The sequence below is a fragment of the Scyliorhinus torazame genome, chromosome 5 (assembly GCF_047496885.1).
Source record: "Scyliorhinus torazame isolate Kashiwa2021f chromosome 5, sScyTor2.1, whole genome shotgun sequence".
NCBI classification, from domain to species: Eukaryota; Metazoa; Chordata; class Chondrichthyes; order Carcharhiniformes; family Scyliorhinidae; genus Scyliorhinus; species Scyliorhinus torazame.
In genome coordinates this window covers 109077242-109093050 of record NC_092711.1, presented here as the reverse complement: position 1 = coordinate 109093050, position 15809 = coordinate 109077242, and the positions used below count along the sequence as shown (strand labels likewise).

Sequence of the window (15809 nt, the reverse complement as noted above, 5' to 3'; positions counted from 1 at the left end):
CAAACAAAACCCCCGGTCTGAGCTGATCTCAGTGGGTGCAGTGAGGTTATCGATGGGTTTTGAATGTAAATCCACATAATAAAGATCAGAATTGGTGAGTTTTTTCCTGCTTCACCGTCTGATCCAATAAACACTCGGCATCTGTTGAGTTTCATTGTGTCAGATAGTTTGAATTCTCATTTTGGAAATGGAGTAAGTTAAGGGTGTTTCCTTTTTAAATAAATTAACCAAAACATCTTATTGCTTTCAATTTAAAACATTTAATATGTACACAGTCTTTGGTATTTGTGCTATCTTCTGTACGAAAATAAGTAAACTCAAAAAATACTCAACACAAATGTTGACGGTAATGTGATTGCGTGACTACATCACTTAATAAAGGAGTCAGTGAGAGTGGAAAAGGAGACCCTGGAAACCAAAAATTAACTCCTGAAAATCAGAGAGCATCTCTCGAGAAAATCTCAAGAAGAGCCATTGAAAAACATATATATTAAGCCCTGCAGTTGGATCTTTCAGACAATTGTAGATTATGCACCAAAAGTTGATTTAGAATTGAAGCAAAAGTTCAGAAATTTATTCTAAACAGGTTTCTGCTGAGAGTTCCTGGATTAAGGGGAAAGATCACAGATGGTGCTTTTAAAAATAGACACTGTAGCCCCCACAATAAATGCCATTTTCAGCATATTGAGTTCCAGCAGTTATAGGGGTTAACATCAGCAGGAACAAAATATTGTCAGACTGTCAATACTAAACAACAGCAGAATCCAACCCCTACAGTCATTTATGAACTTGCTGGAGGCATCGTGACTGAGTGAATCCCTTCCCACACACACACAGCATTTGAATTGTCTCTTAATGTGAGTGCGTTGGTGTGTCAGCAAGTTGAAAGACTTTGCGAATCCCTTCCCACACACTAAGCAGGTAAACGGTTTATCCCCAGTGTGAATACGCTGGTGAGCAGTGACGACTAATTGAATCCCTTCCCACACACGGAGCATGTGAATGGTCTCTCCGCAGTGTGAGTGTGTTGGTGAGCAGTGAGGTTGGATGACTGCCTGAAACTCTTTCCACAGGAGGTGCAGCCGAATGGTTTCTCTTCAGTGTGAATTCGCTGGTGTCTCAGAAGGGTGGGTAAAACTGTGAATCCCTTCCCACACACAAAGCAAGTAAACGGTCTTTCCCCAGTATGGAGCCGCTGCTGTGCAATGAGGGAGGATGCCTGTCTGAAACTCTTTCCACAGGAAGTGCAGCTGAATGGTTTCTCCTTAATGTGAACTCGCTGGTGTGACAGCAAGTGGGATGATCCGGTGAATCCCTTCCCACACACAGAGCAGGTGAATGGCCGCTCACCTCTATGAACACGCTGGTGTGACAGCAGGTGGAATGACTGAGTGAATCTCTTCCCACAGTCGGAGCAGACGAACGGCCTCTCCCCAGTGTGAGTGCGTTGATGTATAGTGAGTGCTGAAGAATGCCTGAACCTCTTTCCACAGGAGGGGCAGATGAATAGCTTTTCCTCAGTGTGAATCCGCTAGTGAGACCAAGGCCAGATGACTGAATTGATCTCTCCCCACACACAGAGCAGGTGAATGGCCTCTCCCCAGTGCGACTGCCGATGGTTTTCCAGCAGGGAAGGGTAACTGAATCCCTTCCCACAGTCCTCACATTTCCATGGTTTCTCCATGGCGCCTGTGTCCTTGTGTCTCTCCAAGGTGGATGATCGCTTGAAGTCTTCGCCACGTACAGGACACGTGTATGGTTTCTCCTCACTGTGAAGGTCGTGATGTTTCTTCAGGCTGTGTAACTGGTTAAAGCTCTTTCCTCGGTCAGTTCACTGGAACACTCTCGCTCGGGTGTGTTTGTCTTGATATCTTTCCAGTCACACTGATGTTTAAAATTGTTTCTCACAGACAGAAGAGACAATCGTTTCTCCTTCAACATTCAAAGTCTGAGGATTTTCAGGTCCTGATGAATTGAGTGACTGTCAGATGATGTTTGGTTTCAGTCTCACATCTGTAAATCCTCCTTTCCAATATCCTGTAAAAGGAATTTACAAACGTCATCACTGTCAGTGCAGCATATAAATTCTGAACAGACAATTCTAGTTTCTCTGGAACATTTTTCCCTCTCTTGTTCCCCCAAAGCTGTAAATCCCCGTCCCACACACTCTCCCTCCTCCCTGGGCTGAAATCCAAACCCATCTCACCATCTGCACCATTTCTTTCCTCCACTCCCAGTTTTCTCCCTCCCTCTCCTCTGTCTGGGTTCAGTTCTCCAGCTCCTGTCTGAAGACTGACAATAAAATCAATTATTTTCTTTGTCAATTATCCTTTTTGTCTACTGTGTACGTACTGTGGATGTTCCCTTGGCCACAGAAAAATACTTTTCACTGTACTTCGGTACATATGACAATAAATCTGTCACAGTCACACTGGGCTAAATTGCTGGCTTTAAAAGCAGGCCAAGGCAGGCCAGCAGCATGGTTCAATTCCCTACCAGCCTCCCCGAACAGGTGCCGGAATGTGGCGACTAGGGGCTTTTCACAGTAACTTCATTGAAGCCTACTTGTGACAATAAGCGATTTTCATTTCATTTCATTTCATGTTCATTTGACTGATTGATTTATTGTCATATGTACCGAATATGGCCTGCCTTGGTCTGCTTTAAAAGCCAGCAATTTAGCCCAGTGTGCTAAACCAGCTCCTGATCAATCAGCTGTGTGTACCATCTACAAGATGCACTGCAGTAACTCACCAAGGTTCCTGAGACAGCATCTTCCAAACCCACAACCACTACCATCTGGAAGGACATGAGCAACGGACACCGGGAACCCCATCACCTGGAGGTTCACCAAGTCATTCAGTGGCCTGATATTGAAATATATCACCGCTCCTTCACTGTCTCTGGGGCAACATCCTGGAACTACCTCCCTGACAGCACAGCGGGTGTACCTACACCTCAAGGACAGCAGCGGTTCAAGAAGGCAACTCACCATCACCGTCTGAAGGGAAACTAAGAATGGGTAATAAATCCTGGACGAGCCAGTGACGACCACATCTTGTAAAAATTGAATTTTAAAAAATATATCTGCTGCTCCTGTCCCTCTAGATGGTAGTGGCTGCATGCCTGAGTGTGTGTGTCTGTTTGTGTGGGTGTGTCAGTCAGTGTGTGCGGTGAGTGTCTGGTGTGTTCTTGATGTCAGGGTATCTGCTGATTATGTTCTTCTAGATAGTCATGTCATTGGTTTGGAAGGTGCTGCCCAAGGAGTCTTGGTGATTTCCCGCAGTGCATCTTGTAGATGGTACACCCACTGCTACTACCGTGCGTCAGTGGTGGAGGGAGTGAATGTTTGTGGAAGGCATGCCAATCAAGTGTGCTGCCTTATCCTGGATGGTGTTGAGCTTCTTGAGTGTGGTTGGAGCTGCACTCATCCAGGTAAGTGGTGAGCATTCCATCACACTCCTGACTTGTACCTTGTAGATGGTGGACAGGCTTTGGGGAGTGAGGAAGTGAGTTATTCCATGCAGAATCCCTAGCTTCTGACCTGCTCTTGTAGCCACACTATTTATATGGCTATTCCAGTTTAGTTTCAGATCAATGGTCACCCAACCCCACGATGTTGACAGTGGGGGATTCAGTGATGGTAATGCCATTGCATGTCAAGGGGCGATGGTTAGATTGTCTCTTATTGGAGATGGTCATTGCCTGACACTTGTGTGTTACTTGGCACTAGTTAGCCCAAGCCTGGATATTTTGTCTGACATCCCAAAACATTTCATGGGAGACGCTATCAATCATCATTTAACACTGAGCAATGAAAGGATACAATAGAGCAGATGTGACCAAAGGCTGGTCAAAGAAGTAGGAATTAAGGAGTATCCAAAGGAGGAAAATGAGGTGGGGATAGTTAGCGAAGGAATTCCAGAGTTTACTGACTCTCCTAACAGTGGAAACGTTTTCTTCCGATCTGCCTGCAGAAACCTCTCATCATTTTGATCACCAGCAATAAATTTTCCTCGAACCTTCTCTGTGTAAGAAAGGAAATCTCAACTTCTCCAGTCTCTCTACAAAACTGAAATCCCTCAACCTTGGTACCATTCTGGTGAATCTCCCCTGCTCCCTCTCTAAGACATTGGCCTCCTTTCTAAATTGTGCTGCCCACAGCTGGTCACGAGATCCAGCTAAGGCCCAAACGTTTAATAAACGTTTCCCATAGCTTCCCTGTACTCCTGCCCATTTCAATGATAACAAGGATCGTTTGTGCATTTTTGACACCTCATCAACTTGTCCTGCCACCTTCTAACATTTGTGTCCATAAACTTCAGGCCACTCTGTTCCTGCTCTGTTTAAAATTCTACTGTTTAGTTTATACTGCCTCTCCTCATTATTCCTTCCAGAATCCATCATTGGCTGTGAACCATATTGGATATTCTGAAGGTGTGAAAGGTTCTACATGAGCTCAACAGAATCACAGACTGTTGCAGTGCAGAAGGAGGCCATTCGGTCCCTCGTGTCTGCTATGTCTTTCTGAATGAGCCTTTCACCCAGTGCTGTTCTCCTGCCTTCTCCCTGTAACACTGCACATTGTTTAAAAAGTTATAGATTTTGAACCAAAGATTAAATTGGGATTGATATTCAAAGTTCAAAGAAAACAGCGCGGGAGCTGAGTGAGCCGGGACTCTGAAAACAGCGCGGGAGCTGAGTGAGCCGGGACTCTGAAAACAGCGCGGGAGGTGAGTGAGCCGGGACTCTGAAAACAGCGCGGGAGGTGAGTGAGCCGGGACTCTGAAAACAGCGCGGGAGCTGAGTGAGCCGGGACTCTGAAAACAGCGCGGGAGCTGAGTGAGCCGGGACTCTGAAAACAGCGCGGGAGGTGAGTGAGCCGGGACTCTGAAAACAGCGCGGGAGGTGAGTGAGCCGGGACTCTGAAAACAGCGCGGGAGGTGAGTGAGCCGGGACTCTGAAAACAGCGCGGGAGCTGAGTGAGCCGGGACTCTGAAAACAGCGCGGGAGCTGAGTGAGCCGGGACTCTGAAAACAGCGCGGGAGGTGAGTGAGCCGGGACTCTGAAAACAGCGCGGGAGGTGAGTGAGCCGGGACTCTGAAAACAGCGCGGGAGATTTAAAAAGCGCAGGAGCTGCGAGTCGGAGCGGAGATTTTAAAAGATTGCGGCCTAGTTTCGGGAGCCGTTCGGAGGTGGAGGAGCAGTCTCTGTCAGGGAGAGAACCTGAGAACATCTAAGACACTCAGAGGGTAAGAAGGTAAGTAAGTGATTTTTACTCATTTTTACTTTTATACCTTTTTCAAATTGTGTGTGTCGGGGGGAAACTGAAGTGACATCACAGAAAAGCTGTGGCCTGAGTGGCTGGTTGGGAATCTACACTAAATTAAAAAAATTAAGCATTGGTAACTAATTAAACATAATTACTTAATTATAATTTAGAGGGATATCTAAGCCAGAATCGGAGAGTACTATATTTAGCTTTCGCATTTCTATTAGAAATCTAGTGCTAGGAAACAGATAGTTAACAGTAACTTTGAAATTTAAAAAAATATATATATATTTAAAAAAAAAAAAAAAATTTAATTTTAATTAATTGACGCAATGTCAGTTAGAGGGGTGCAGTGCTCTGACTATGAGATGTGGCAGGTCCGGGAGGCTTCCAGCATCCCGGATGGCTTCATCTGCAGAAAGTGCACCCAACTGGAGCTCCTCACAGACCGCATGGTTCGGTTGGAGCAGCAACTGGATGCACTTAGGAGCATGCAGGTGGCGGAAAGCGTCATCGATCGCAGTTATGTAAATGTGGTCACACCCAAGGTGCAGGCAGAGAAATGGGTGACCACCAGAAAGGGCAGGCAGTCAGTGCAGGAATCCCCTGTGGTTGTCCCCCTCTCGAACAGGTATACCCCTTTGGATACTGTCGGGGGGGATAGCTTATCAGGGGAAAACAGCAGCAGCCAGAGCAGTGGCACCACGGCTGGCTCTGATGTTCAGAAGGGAGGGTCAAAGCGCAGAAGAGTAATAGTAATAGGGGACTCTATAGTCAGGGGCACAGATAGGCGCTTCTGTGGACGTGAAAGAGACTCCAGGATGGTATGTTGCCTCCCTGGTGCCAGGGTCCAGGATGTCTCCGAACGGGTAGAGGGCATCCTGAAGGGGGAGGGCAAACAGGCAGAGGTCGTTGTACATATTGGTACTAACGACATAGGCAGGAAGGGGCATGAGGTCCTGCAGCAGGAGTTCAGGGAGCTAGGCAGAAAGTTAAAAGACAGGACCTCGAGGGTTGTAATCTCGGGATTACTCCCTGTGCCACGTGCCAGTGAGGCTAGAAACAGGAAGATAGAGCAAGTAAACACGTGGCTAAACAGCTGGTGTAGGAGGGAGGGTTTCCGTTATCTGGACCACTGGGAGCTCTTCCGGGGCAGGTGTGACCTATATAAGGACGGGTTGCATCTAAACCGGAGAGGCATAAATATCCTGGCCGCGAGGTTTGCTAGTGTCACACGGGAGGGTTTAAACTAGTATGGCAGGGGGGTGGGCATGGGAGCAATAGGTCAGAAGGTGAGAGCATTGAGGGAGAACTAGGGAATAGGAACAGTGGGGCTCTGAGGCAGAGCAGACAGGGAGAAGTTGATGAACACAGCGGGTCTGGTGGCCTGAAGTGCATATGTTTTAATGCAAGAAGTATTACGGGTAAGGCAGATGAACTTAGAGCTTGGATTAGTACTTGGAACTATGATGTTGTTGCCATTACAGAGACCTGGTTGAGGGAAGGGCAGGATTGGCAGCTAAACGTTCCAGGATTTAGATGTTTCAGGCGGGATAGAGGGGGATGTAAAAGGGGAGGCAGAGTTCTGCTACTGGTTCGGGAGAATATCACAGCTGTACTGCGGGAGGACACCTCAGAGGGCAGTGAGGCTATATGGGTAGAGATCAGGAATAAGAAGGGTGCAGTCACAATGTTGGGGGTTTACTACAGGCCTCCCAACAGCCAGCGGGAGATAGAGGAGTAGATAGGTAGACAGATTTTGGAAAAGAGTAAAAACAACAGGGTTGTGGTGAAGGGAGACTTCAACTTCCCCAATATTGACTGGGACTCACTTAGTGCCAGGGGCTTAGACGGGGCGGAGTTTGTAAGGAGCATCCAGGAGGGCTTCTTAAAACAATATGTAGACAGTCCAACTAGGGAAGGGGCGGTACTGGACCTGGTATTGGGGAATGAGCCCGGCCAGGTGGTAGAAGTTTCAGTAGGGGAGCATTTCGGTAACAGTGACCACAATTCAGTAAATTTTAAAGTACTGGTGGACAAGGATAAGAGTGGTCCTAGGATGAATGTGCTAAATTGGAGGAAGGCTAATTTTAACAATATTAGGCGGGAACTTAAGAACATAGATTGGGGGCGGATGTTTGAGGGCAAATCAACAGCTGACATGTGGGAGGCTTTCAAGTGGCAGTTGAAAGGAATTCAGGACCGGCATGTTCCTGTGAGGAATAAGGATAAATACGGCAATTTTCGGGAACCTTGGATAACGAGAGATATTGTAGGCCTCGTCAAAAAGAAAAAGGAGGCATTTGTCAGGGCTAAAAGGCTGGGAACAGACGAAGCCTGCGTGGAATATAAGGAAAGTAGGAAGGAACTTAAGCAAGGAGTCAGGAGGGCTAGAAGGGGTCACGAAAAGTCATTGGCAAATAGGGTTAAGGAAAATCACAAGGCTTTTTACACGTACATAAAAAGCAAGAGGGTGGCCAGGGAAAGGGTTGGCCCACTGAAGGATAGGCAAGGGAATCTATGTGTGGAGCCAGAAGAAATGGGCGAGGTACTAAATGAATACTTTGCATCAGTATTCACCAAAGAGAAGAAATTGGTAGATGTTGAGTCTGGAGAAGGGTGTGTAGATAGCCTGGGTAACATTGAGATCCAAAAAGACAATGTGTTGGGTGTCTTAAAAAATATTAAGGTAGATAAGTCCCCAGGGCCTGATGGGATCTACCCCAGAATACTGAAGGAGGCTGGAGAGGAAATTGCTGAGGCCTTGACAGAAATCTTTGGATCCTCACTGTCTTCAGGGAATGTCTCGGAGGACTGGAGAATAGCCCATGTTGTTCCTCTGTTTAAGAAGGGTAGCAAGGATAATCCCGGGAACTACAGGCCGGTGAGCCTTACTTCAGTGGTAGGGAAATTACTGGAGAGAATTCTTTGAGACAGGGTCTACTCCCATTTGGAAGCAAATGGACGTATTAGTGAGAGACAGCACGGTTTTGTGAAGGGAAGGTCGTGTCTCACTAACTTGACAGAGTTTTTCGAGGAGGTCACTAAGATGATTGATGCAGGTAGGGCAGTGGATGTTGTCTATATGGACTTCAGTAAGGCATTTGACAAGGTCCCTCATGGTAGATTAGTACAAAAGGTGAAGTCACACGGGATCAGGGGTGAGCTGGCAAGGTGGATACAGAACTGGCTAGGTCATAGAAGGCAGAGAGTAGCAATGGAAGGATGCTTTTCTAATTGGAGGGCTGTGACCAGTGGTGTTCCACAGGGATCAGTGCTGGGACCTTTGCTCTTTGTAGTATATATAAATGATTTGGAGGAAAATGTAACTGGTCTGATTAGTAAGTTTGCAGACGACACAAAGGTTGGTGGAATTGCGGATAGCGATGAGGACTGTCAGAGGATACAGCAGGATTTAGATTGTTTGGAGACTTGGGCGGAGAGATGGCAGATGGAGTTTAATCCGGACAAATGTGAGGTAATGCATTTTGGAAGGTCTAATGCAGGCAGGGAATATACAGTGAATGGTAGAACCCTCAAGATTATTGAAAGTCAAAGAGATCTAGGAGTACAGGTCCACAGGTCAGTGAAAGGGGCAACACAGGTGGAGAAGGTAGTCAAGAAGGCATATGGCATGCTTGCCTTCATTGGCCGGGGCATTGAGTATAAGAATTGGCAAGTCATGTTGCAGCTGTATAGAATCTTAGTTAGGCCACACTTGGAGTAGAGTGTTCAATTCTGGTCGCCACACTACCAGAAGGATGTGGAGGCTTTAGAGAGGGTGCAGAAGAGATTTACCAGAATGTTGCCTGGTATGGAGGGCATTAGCTATGAGGAGCGGTTGAATAAACTCGGTTTGTTCTCACTGGAACGAAGGAGGTTGAGGGGAGACCTGATAGAGGTCTACAAAATTATGAGGGGCATAGACAGAGTGGATAGTCAGAGGCTTTTCCCCAGTGTAGAGGGGTCAATTACTAGGGGGCATAGGTTTAAGGTGAGAGGGGCAAGGTTTAGAGTAGATGTATGAGGCAAGTTTTTTACGCAGAGGGTAGTGTGTGCCTGGAACTCGCTACCGGAGGAGGTGGTGGAAGCAGGGGCGATAGTGACATTTAAGGGGCATCTTGACAAATACATGAATAGGATGGGAATAGAGGGATACGGACCCAGGAAGTGTAGAAGATTGTAGTTTAGTCGGGCAGCATGGTCGGCACGGGCTTGGAGGGCCGAAGGGCCTGTTCCTGTGCTGTACATTTCTTTGTTCTTTGTTTGTTTTGTTAACTATTTTACTGCAGAAACAGCTTCAGCTGGGAGTCTGAATGAAGAGGAAAGATCCCAGGCAGCGGTTCTTCACGGTTCACTGCAGGCGCAACAGCTCAATCAGCTCCACTTTCAGCTTGGGAGAGCTCAGCAGCTCCACACACTGTCCACAGGGGAGATTTCCTGGTCCAGTGGGACCAGCATTCATGTTTTAACTGACACCACCAGAAAACTGGATCAATCGGTCGCTTGTCTCCTTGCTGTTCGGATCTTGTTGTGCACACACTAGTTGTTGTGAAACAACAGAGAACTTTTTGAAAGGAACTAACTTGTCTTCACATATTAAAAAAGACATAACACACTCACACTGTGTTTAATACAAAACAGATAATACTGGACAATCTCAGGTGGTCTGGCAGCCTCTGTGGAGAGCATCTTGGAGAGACCTGCTGAGATTGTCCTGTATTTTCTGTTTTTGTTTCAGGTTCCAGCGTCTGCAGTAATTTGCTTTTATCTTTGTGTTTAAGATAAAGCTGATTTGACAGTTATCCAGAATCTGAATAATTTTAACTGGGCTGGAGTTTATTCAAATCTTCAGAAACAGATCCCAATGGTCATAATGAACATGGTTCAGTTCTGGACATGATTAACAGGAGGAATAACAGCAGAATCCAACCCCTGCAGTCACTTGTGAACTTGTTGGTGTGTCAGCAGAGTGGATTAACGAGTGAATCTCTTCCCACACACAGATCAGGTGAACAGCCTCTCTCCACTGTGAACTTGCAGGTGCCTCCACAGGTTGCATGAACGAACAAATCCCTTTCCCCATTCGGAGCAGGAAAACGGCTTCGCCCCAGTGTGAACTCGCTGATGTACACTGAGGTCAGATGATCGCCTGAACCCAGCCCCGCAGTGAGAGCCCCTGAACGGTCTCTCATCAGTGTGAACACGTTGATGGTGCACCAGGTCTCCAGAACTTTGTTAGCTCTTCCCACAGTCTGGGCATTTAAAAGGTCTCTCCCCAGCGTGAACTCGCCGGTGTATCAGCAGATTGGATGAATTAATGAATCCCTTCTCACACACATGACAAGTGAATGGCCTCTCCCCAGTGTGAACTCGCTGATGTATCAACAGGCTGGACGATCTGCTGAAGCTCTTTGTGCGGTGAGAGCAGCTGAATGGTGAGTAACCAGTGTGAATGTGCTGGTGCTCCCTCAGCCCATACAAACATTTAAAGCTCCTATCACAGTCAGAGCAATGAAACCATCTCTTGTCATTGTGTACTTGCTGGTATCTCCGCAGCCCAGATAAAAACATGCATCTCTTCCCACACACGGAACAGGTGAATGGCCTCTCCCCAGTGTGAACTTGCTGGTGTGTCACCAGGGTGGATGAATGTGTAAATGCTTTCCCACATTCAGTACAACTGAACGGCATCTCACCATTGTGACTGCGTTGATGATTTTTCAGCTCAAAGTCCACCATTTAAATGTGATAAAAAAGAAAGATTATGTGTCAAAATCATAGAAAAGTAGATTGATATAAAATAATGAGCATAATTTACTCCCATTGCCCACAAGTGTCAGGCAAAATGAATGTGTTAATTGCAATCAAGTACTTTGAATTTCAATGAAAATACTTCAGTTTACAAATGGAATCATGTTTCTTTAACTGTATTTCCAAATTCAGATCCATGTCCTCATTCTTTTTTTTCCTCTGAGCCTCTGAACTCCATTTGACAGAGTAATGTTGGAGAGTCGACACTGATTGTCCTGGGAAACAGCAGCAAGAGGTGCTCAGAGGCCGGAGGGGCAAGGGAGCAGTAAGGTCTGTTGCCAGACTTGAGGGCTGGAACCTGAATTCGCAAGTTAAGTGAGTGAGTGTGAATCCCTGGTAAACAATTTGTAATTTAAAAATGTCTTCCATCAACCTAGTAGTTTCATATTTGTCAGGGTTTTCATAGAATTTACAGCGCAGAAGGAGGCAATTCGGCCCATCGAGTCTGCACCGGCTCTTGGAAAGAGCACTCTACCCAAGGTCAGTATTGATTTCCTGAAGCTCCTGTTTTGCGTTTCAAGACATTTCTTGCCCAGTGTGTGAGGTGTTTAAAGATCTTTAATCTTCCTCTTTGCTTTTCGATGTTCATTAAAGATACATAAATTGATTTCCCTCATTATATATCTATTTTCCATACTTGGATGGCTGGTGTTTCATTAATTTCCACTACTTTTCTTTCTGGTTGATAATTGAGGGTCTGCTCACTTGGATTTACCTATGATTATATTCCGAATTTTATTGGTTGTCCCACCAGCTCCAACTTTCACAACGTAACAAACAAAAATCACTAATCACGTAATTGGGATTATCGATGGCGGACTCTATACCCAGCATTCCCCGCGGTGGTGAATGTTCCCTATCTGCACCGCAGGACAGCAATGCCCAGGCGTAATATCTAGCGGAATTGGAGCATGCGCAGTGTGTGATGGCGCCTGCGAGAGAGAGACGGTTCTTTGTCTCATGGGCAGCGGGTAAGGAAGCGGAAACCTGGAGGAAGCGATGGAGCCGGGTCTGGATGGGGAGAGTGTCTAAACACCGGGTGAAAGCCCTAAACCAGGAATACGTACCTGGAAGTCCTGCGTTTGCAGCTTCGGGTCGTTTTCCCGGGAACAGGCCCGGCTTGACGGTCGCCATCTTGATTCAATTGAATCGGTGCGCATGCGCGGGTGGTTTGTGGGCTTCGGGTTCTCTATTCCCGCCCGGGTCCTAGTGCTCGGGGAATACTAGAGACCGGGTCACAGATTGTTTAACAACTTCACTCATCCCCAGGCTGCAGTGCAGAAGAGTGCATGGAGCCATGTTTCTGTTCAATGTGAGAGGTTGCAGCCTCTGTATAGTTTCCAGAAGGGGTTGCTCTTCAACTTTGCTTACACTTGGCTCCGAATCCTTGGAAGAGGCTGGGTAAATCAGAAGTACTTCTCCTAGACCTGTTCTTGGACCTGGTTAACACAAATTTGTTGGAGCTGAATTTGCAGTCCCTATGGAGGTTCGGTGGCTGTCACACTGCCTAACAGCCTGTCTGGAAAGGGAGCAGTGGTGTCCACTGGTACGCTTGCTACCTTCCACAACTGTTGGGAACTTCAGGCTACAGAACAACTACAAGACACTGGAAACAACGTTCTGGTTGAGTTCGGAAGCTTCCCTTTGCTTTTGTTGCTAATTTTGTCTTCTTTCAGTTTGTTTGCCCCACATATTTGGGGTAACAAGAGGTCAGAGGTTACTCCATAGAAACTGGAATTGTCTGTTCTGAATTTCTAATATACTGTACAGTGATGATGTTTGTAAACTTACAGGGTATTAGAAGAGGAAATTTTGCAAGTGGGAAACTCAAATAAAACATCGCAGAGATCTAACAGAATCACTCGCTACATCAGAATCTGAATAACATCGAAAAATGTGGAAGGAGAAATGTTTCTCTGTTCTGTTCATGGGAAAAGATTTCAAATATCAGTGTGACTGGAAAAGCACCTGAGTGAGTGTCCCAGTGAACTGACTGTGGAAAGAGCTGTAACCAGTTAGACAGCCAGAAACAATATCACACCATTAAAAGTGAGGAGAAACTACACATGTTCTGTGTGTGGACAAGACTTCAACTGATCACCTATCCTGGAGAGACACAACAACACTGACGCCATGGAGAAACCGTGGAAATGTGGGGACTGTGGAAAGGGATTAAATTATCCATCCCTGCTTGAAAATCATCGACACAGTCACACTGGGGAGAGGCCATTCATCTGCTCCATATGTGGGATGGGATTCATTCAGTCATCCCACCTGCTGACACACCAGCAAGTTCACATTGACGAGAGGCTCTTTAAGCCCTCAGGCTGTGATAACAACTCTAAAAGCTCCAAGGACTTGGTTACGCACCAGGTTGTTCCCACCGAGAGACAATTCAGTTGCTCTCACTGTGCGAAGCGGTTCATACGATCATAGACACTCATTGAACATGAACGTACTCACACTGGGGAGAGGCCATTCATCTGCTCTGTGTGTGGGAAAGGATTCACCCGATCATCCTACCTCATGACACACCGACTGGTTCACACTGATAACAGACCTTTCAAATGTACTGAATGTGAGAAGAGTTATAAAACCACAAGTGAATTGCTGATACACCAGAGAGTCCACAATGGGGAGAGGCCATTCACCTGCTCTGTATGGGGGAAGGGATTCTCACGATCATCCCACCTTGCTAAACACCAACTGGTTCACACGGATAAAAGACTTTTCAAATGTTCTGAATGTGAGAAGATTTACAAAACCTCAACTGATCTGCTAACACACCAGCGAGTTCACAATGAGGAGAGGCCATTCAGGTGTACTGTGTGTGGGAACGGATTCACCCTGTCATCCAGCCTCCAGAAACACCAGCGAGTTCACACTGGGGAGAGGTTGTTCACCTGCTCCACGTGTGGGAGGGGATTCATTCATCCATCCAATCTTCTGACACACCAGCGAGTTCACACTGGGGAAAGGCCGTTTCTTTGCTCTGACTGTGGGAAGACATTCATCCACTCGTCCCACCTCTTAAGACACCAGAGAGTTCACAAACAAAAACTGTTTGCTGCAGTTTAATATTCTGATCTGTGTCAAATGAATTTATGTTTTTTCAGACACACAGCAGGGCCAGTAATTTCTCGAGGATAAGAGGAAACTAATTGGTATCCTGTTCCCAACTGCTCCATTTTCGGGTCTTTTCTCCTTTTTAATCCAGTTCTCATACATTCAGTTACTCCCATGGACAGGCCCCAGCTCCCCACACCTTCCAGAGTGTTTCCGAACCCTAGGATCCAGGGAAGGTATTGGGAACACTCCCGGGACCACTAAACACAAGAGCCAGTTATTTTGACTGATGTACTGGATCTGTACTGAATCTCATCATTCAGGATGGGATGTTTGCAAAGCCTCCTCTTCCTGTGGTTACACTTTGGGCTGAAATTAATGAAGCCTCAGATCTCTGATTGGGAAGTGGATCATTGTAAACATGAGCTCAGGGTTTTATTGTGCAGGAAGAGAAACAGAAACCAAAACCGCACAAGAGGCTGACTTGTTGCTGATTTTAGTGAACTCCTTTCCCAGGATATTCAAAACTAACTGGGCTGTAATTGTTGGAACTGTCCTTTTTGAACAAGTGCATAACATTTGCAATTCTCCAGTCCTCTGGCACCTCCAGGAATGACTCGGAGATTATTGCCAGCGCTGCTGTAATTTACATTCTCACTTCAACACTTCCTCAATTTTGAACTGATCAAGGGACAGGGTTTCCTAGCCTGTCTCCATGGCCTGGGTAGTGTTCTAACCCTACAGAAGGCCCAGGGATCTGCAACCTCAGAGTCCCTGTGGCCTCACCTGAGTGAGGGGAGGGGGAGCTGCCACACGTTTTCCTCAGACTGCTGGAACATAAATATCCTGACCCAGCTGTGGGTAGACGCGGGACACCCTTTGGTGAGTAGAAGATGTAAATAGTAAGAGGAATAAATCTAAACTTTTCTACAGTCATCGCTTCCGAGTGGTCGCTTGCCTGAGACTTTACAGATAGCACCTATCTCCTTGGTAAAGACAGTGAGTTTAGTTTGATTTTGAACAAGGTGACAGTTACTGTGACTCAATCTTTAAAAGCTCCTTCTTCATGAGTATGAGGGGATGAGAAAAATATCAGCCATGATTGAATGGCGGAGCAGACTCGATGGGCCGAGAGGCCTAATTCTTCTCCCATGTCTCATGATCATTGATGATTCCAAAGTAATACCTGTTTCTGTAGAGCATTTAAACCTGCTGTCTTTATTTTAAAAAGGATTTACCTTATGGATGTTGTTTGGAAAGTTATCAAGGGTGATCTATAGAGTACTGTATTCTTTTGGGGGGAGTGGTCAGGATTGGTAGTTGATAAATTGTTTACTGTGTGTTTATAAAATGTTAACTGGATTCATAGAATAAACATTGTTTTGTTTTAAACATACTTTAGCTCTCTGTTGCATCACACCTGTAAAGTGGGCCCTTGTGCTCCCCATAACCACAATCTATTTAAAGTTGTGGGTCAGATGAACTCCATGATATACTTTGGTGTTCTCTAAACCCTGGCCCATAAGAGGCTGGATTCTCCGATCGCCGAAATTGCGTTTGGCGATTGGCCGGACAATCCATTTTTATGCTGGAATCAGAGGGGACACCGTTTTTCTGATGCTCCGCCCCCTAAAACGGCATACTCGAGGAGTGCACT

The 15809-nt window shown here is 46.2% G+C and overlaps 2 long non-coding RNA genes across 2 annotated transcripts; one reads left to right on the top strand and one right to left on the bottom strand.

Annotated features, from left to right (window-relative positions):
* Nucleotides 1–237: 237 nt before the first annotated feature.
* LOC140419390 (uncharacterized) lies at nt 238–12243 on the bottom strand. Its single transcript, XR_011945754.1, has 2 exons — nt 12154–12243; nt 238–2037 (listed from the first exon to the last, which is right to left on the bottom strand). It is a non-coding gene; the product is annotated as an uncharacterized lncRNA (long non-coding RNA).
* On the top strand, nt 12000–15544 carry LOC140419391 (uncharacterized). The gene is made up of 2 exons (XR_011945755.1): nt 12000–12057; nt 12880–15544. It is a non-coding gene; the product is annotated as an uncharacterized lncRNA (long non-coding RNA).
* Nucleotides 15545–15809: the final 265 nt, after the last annotated feature.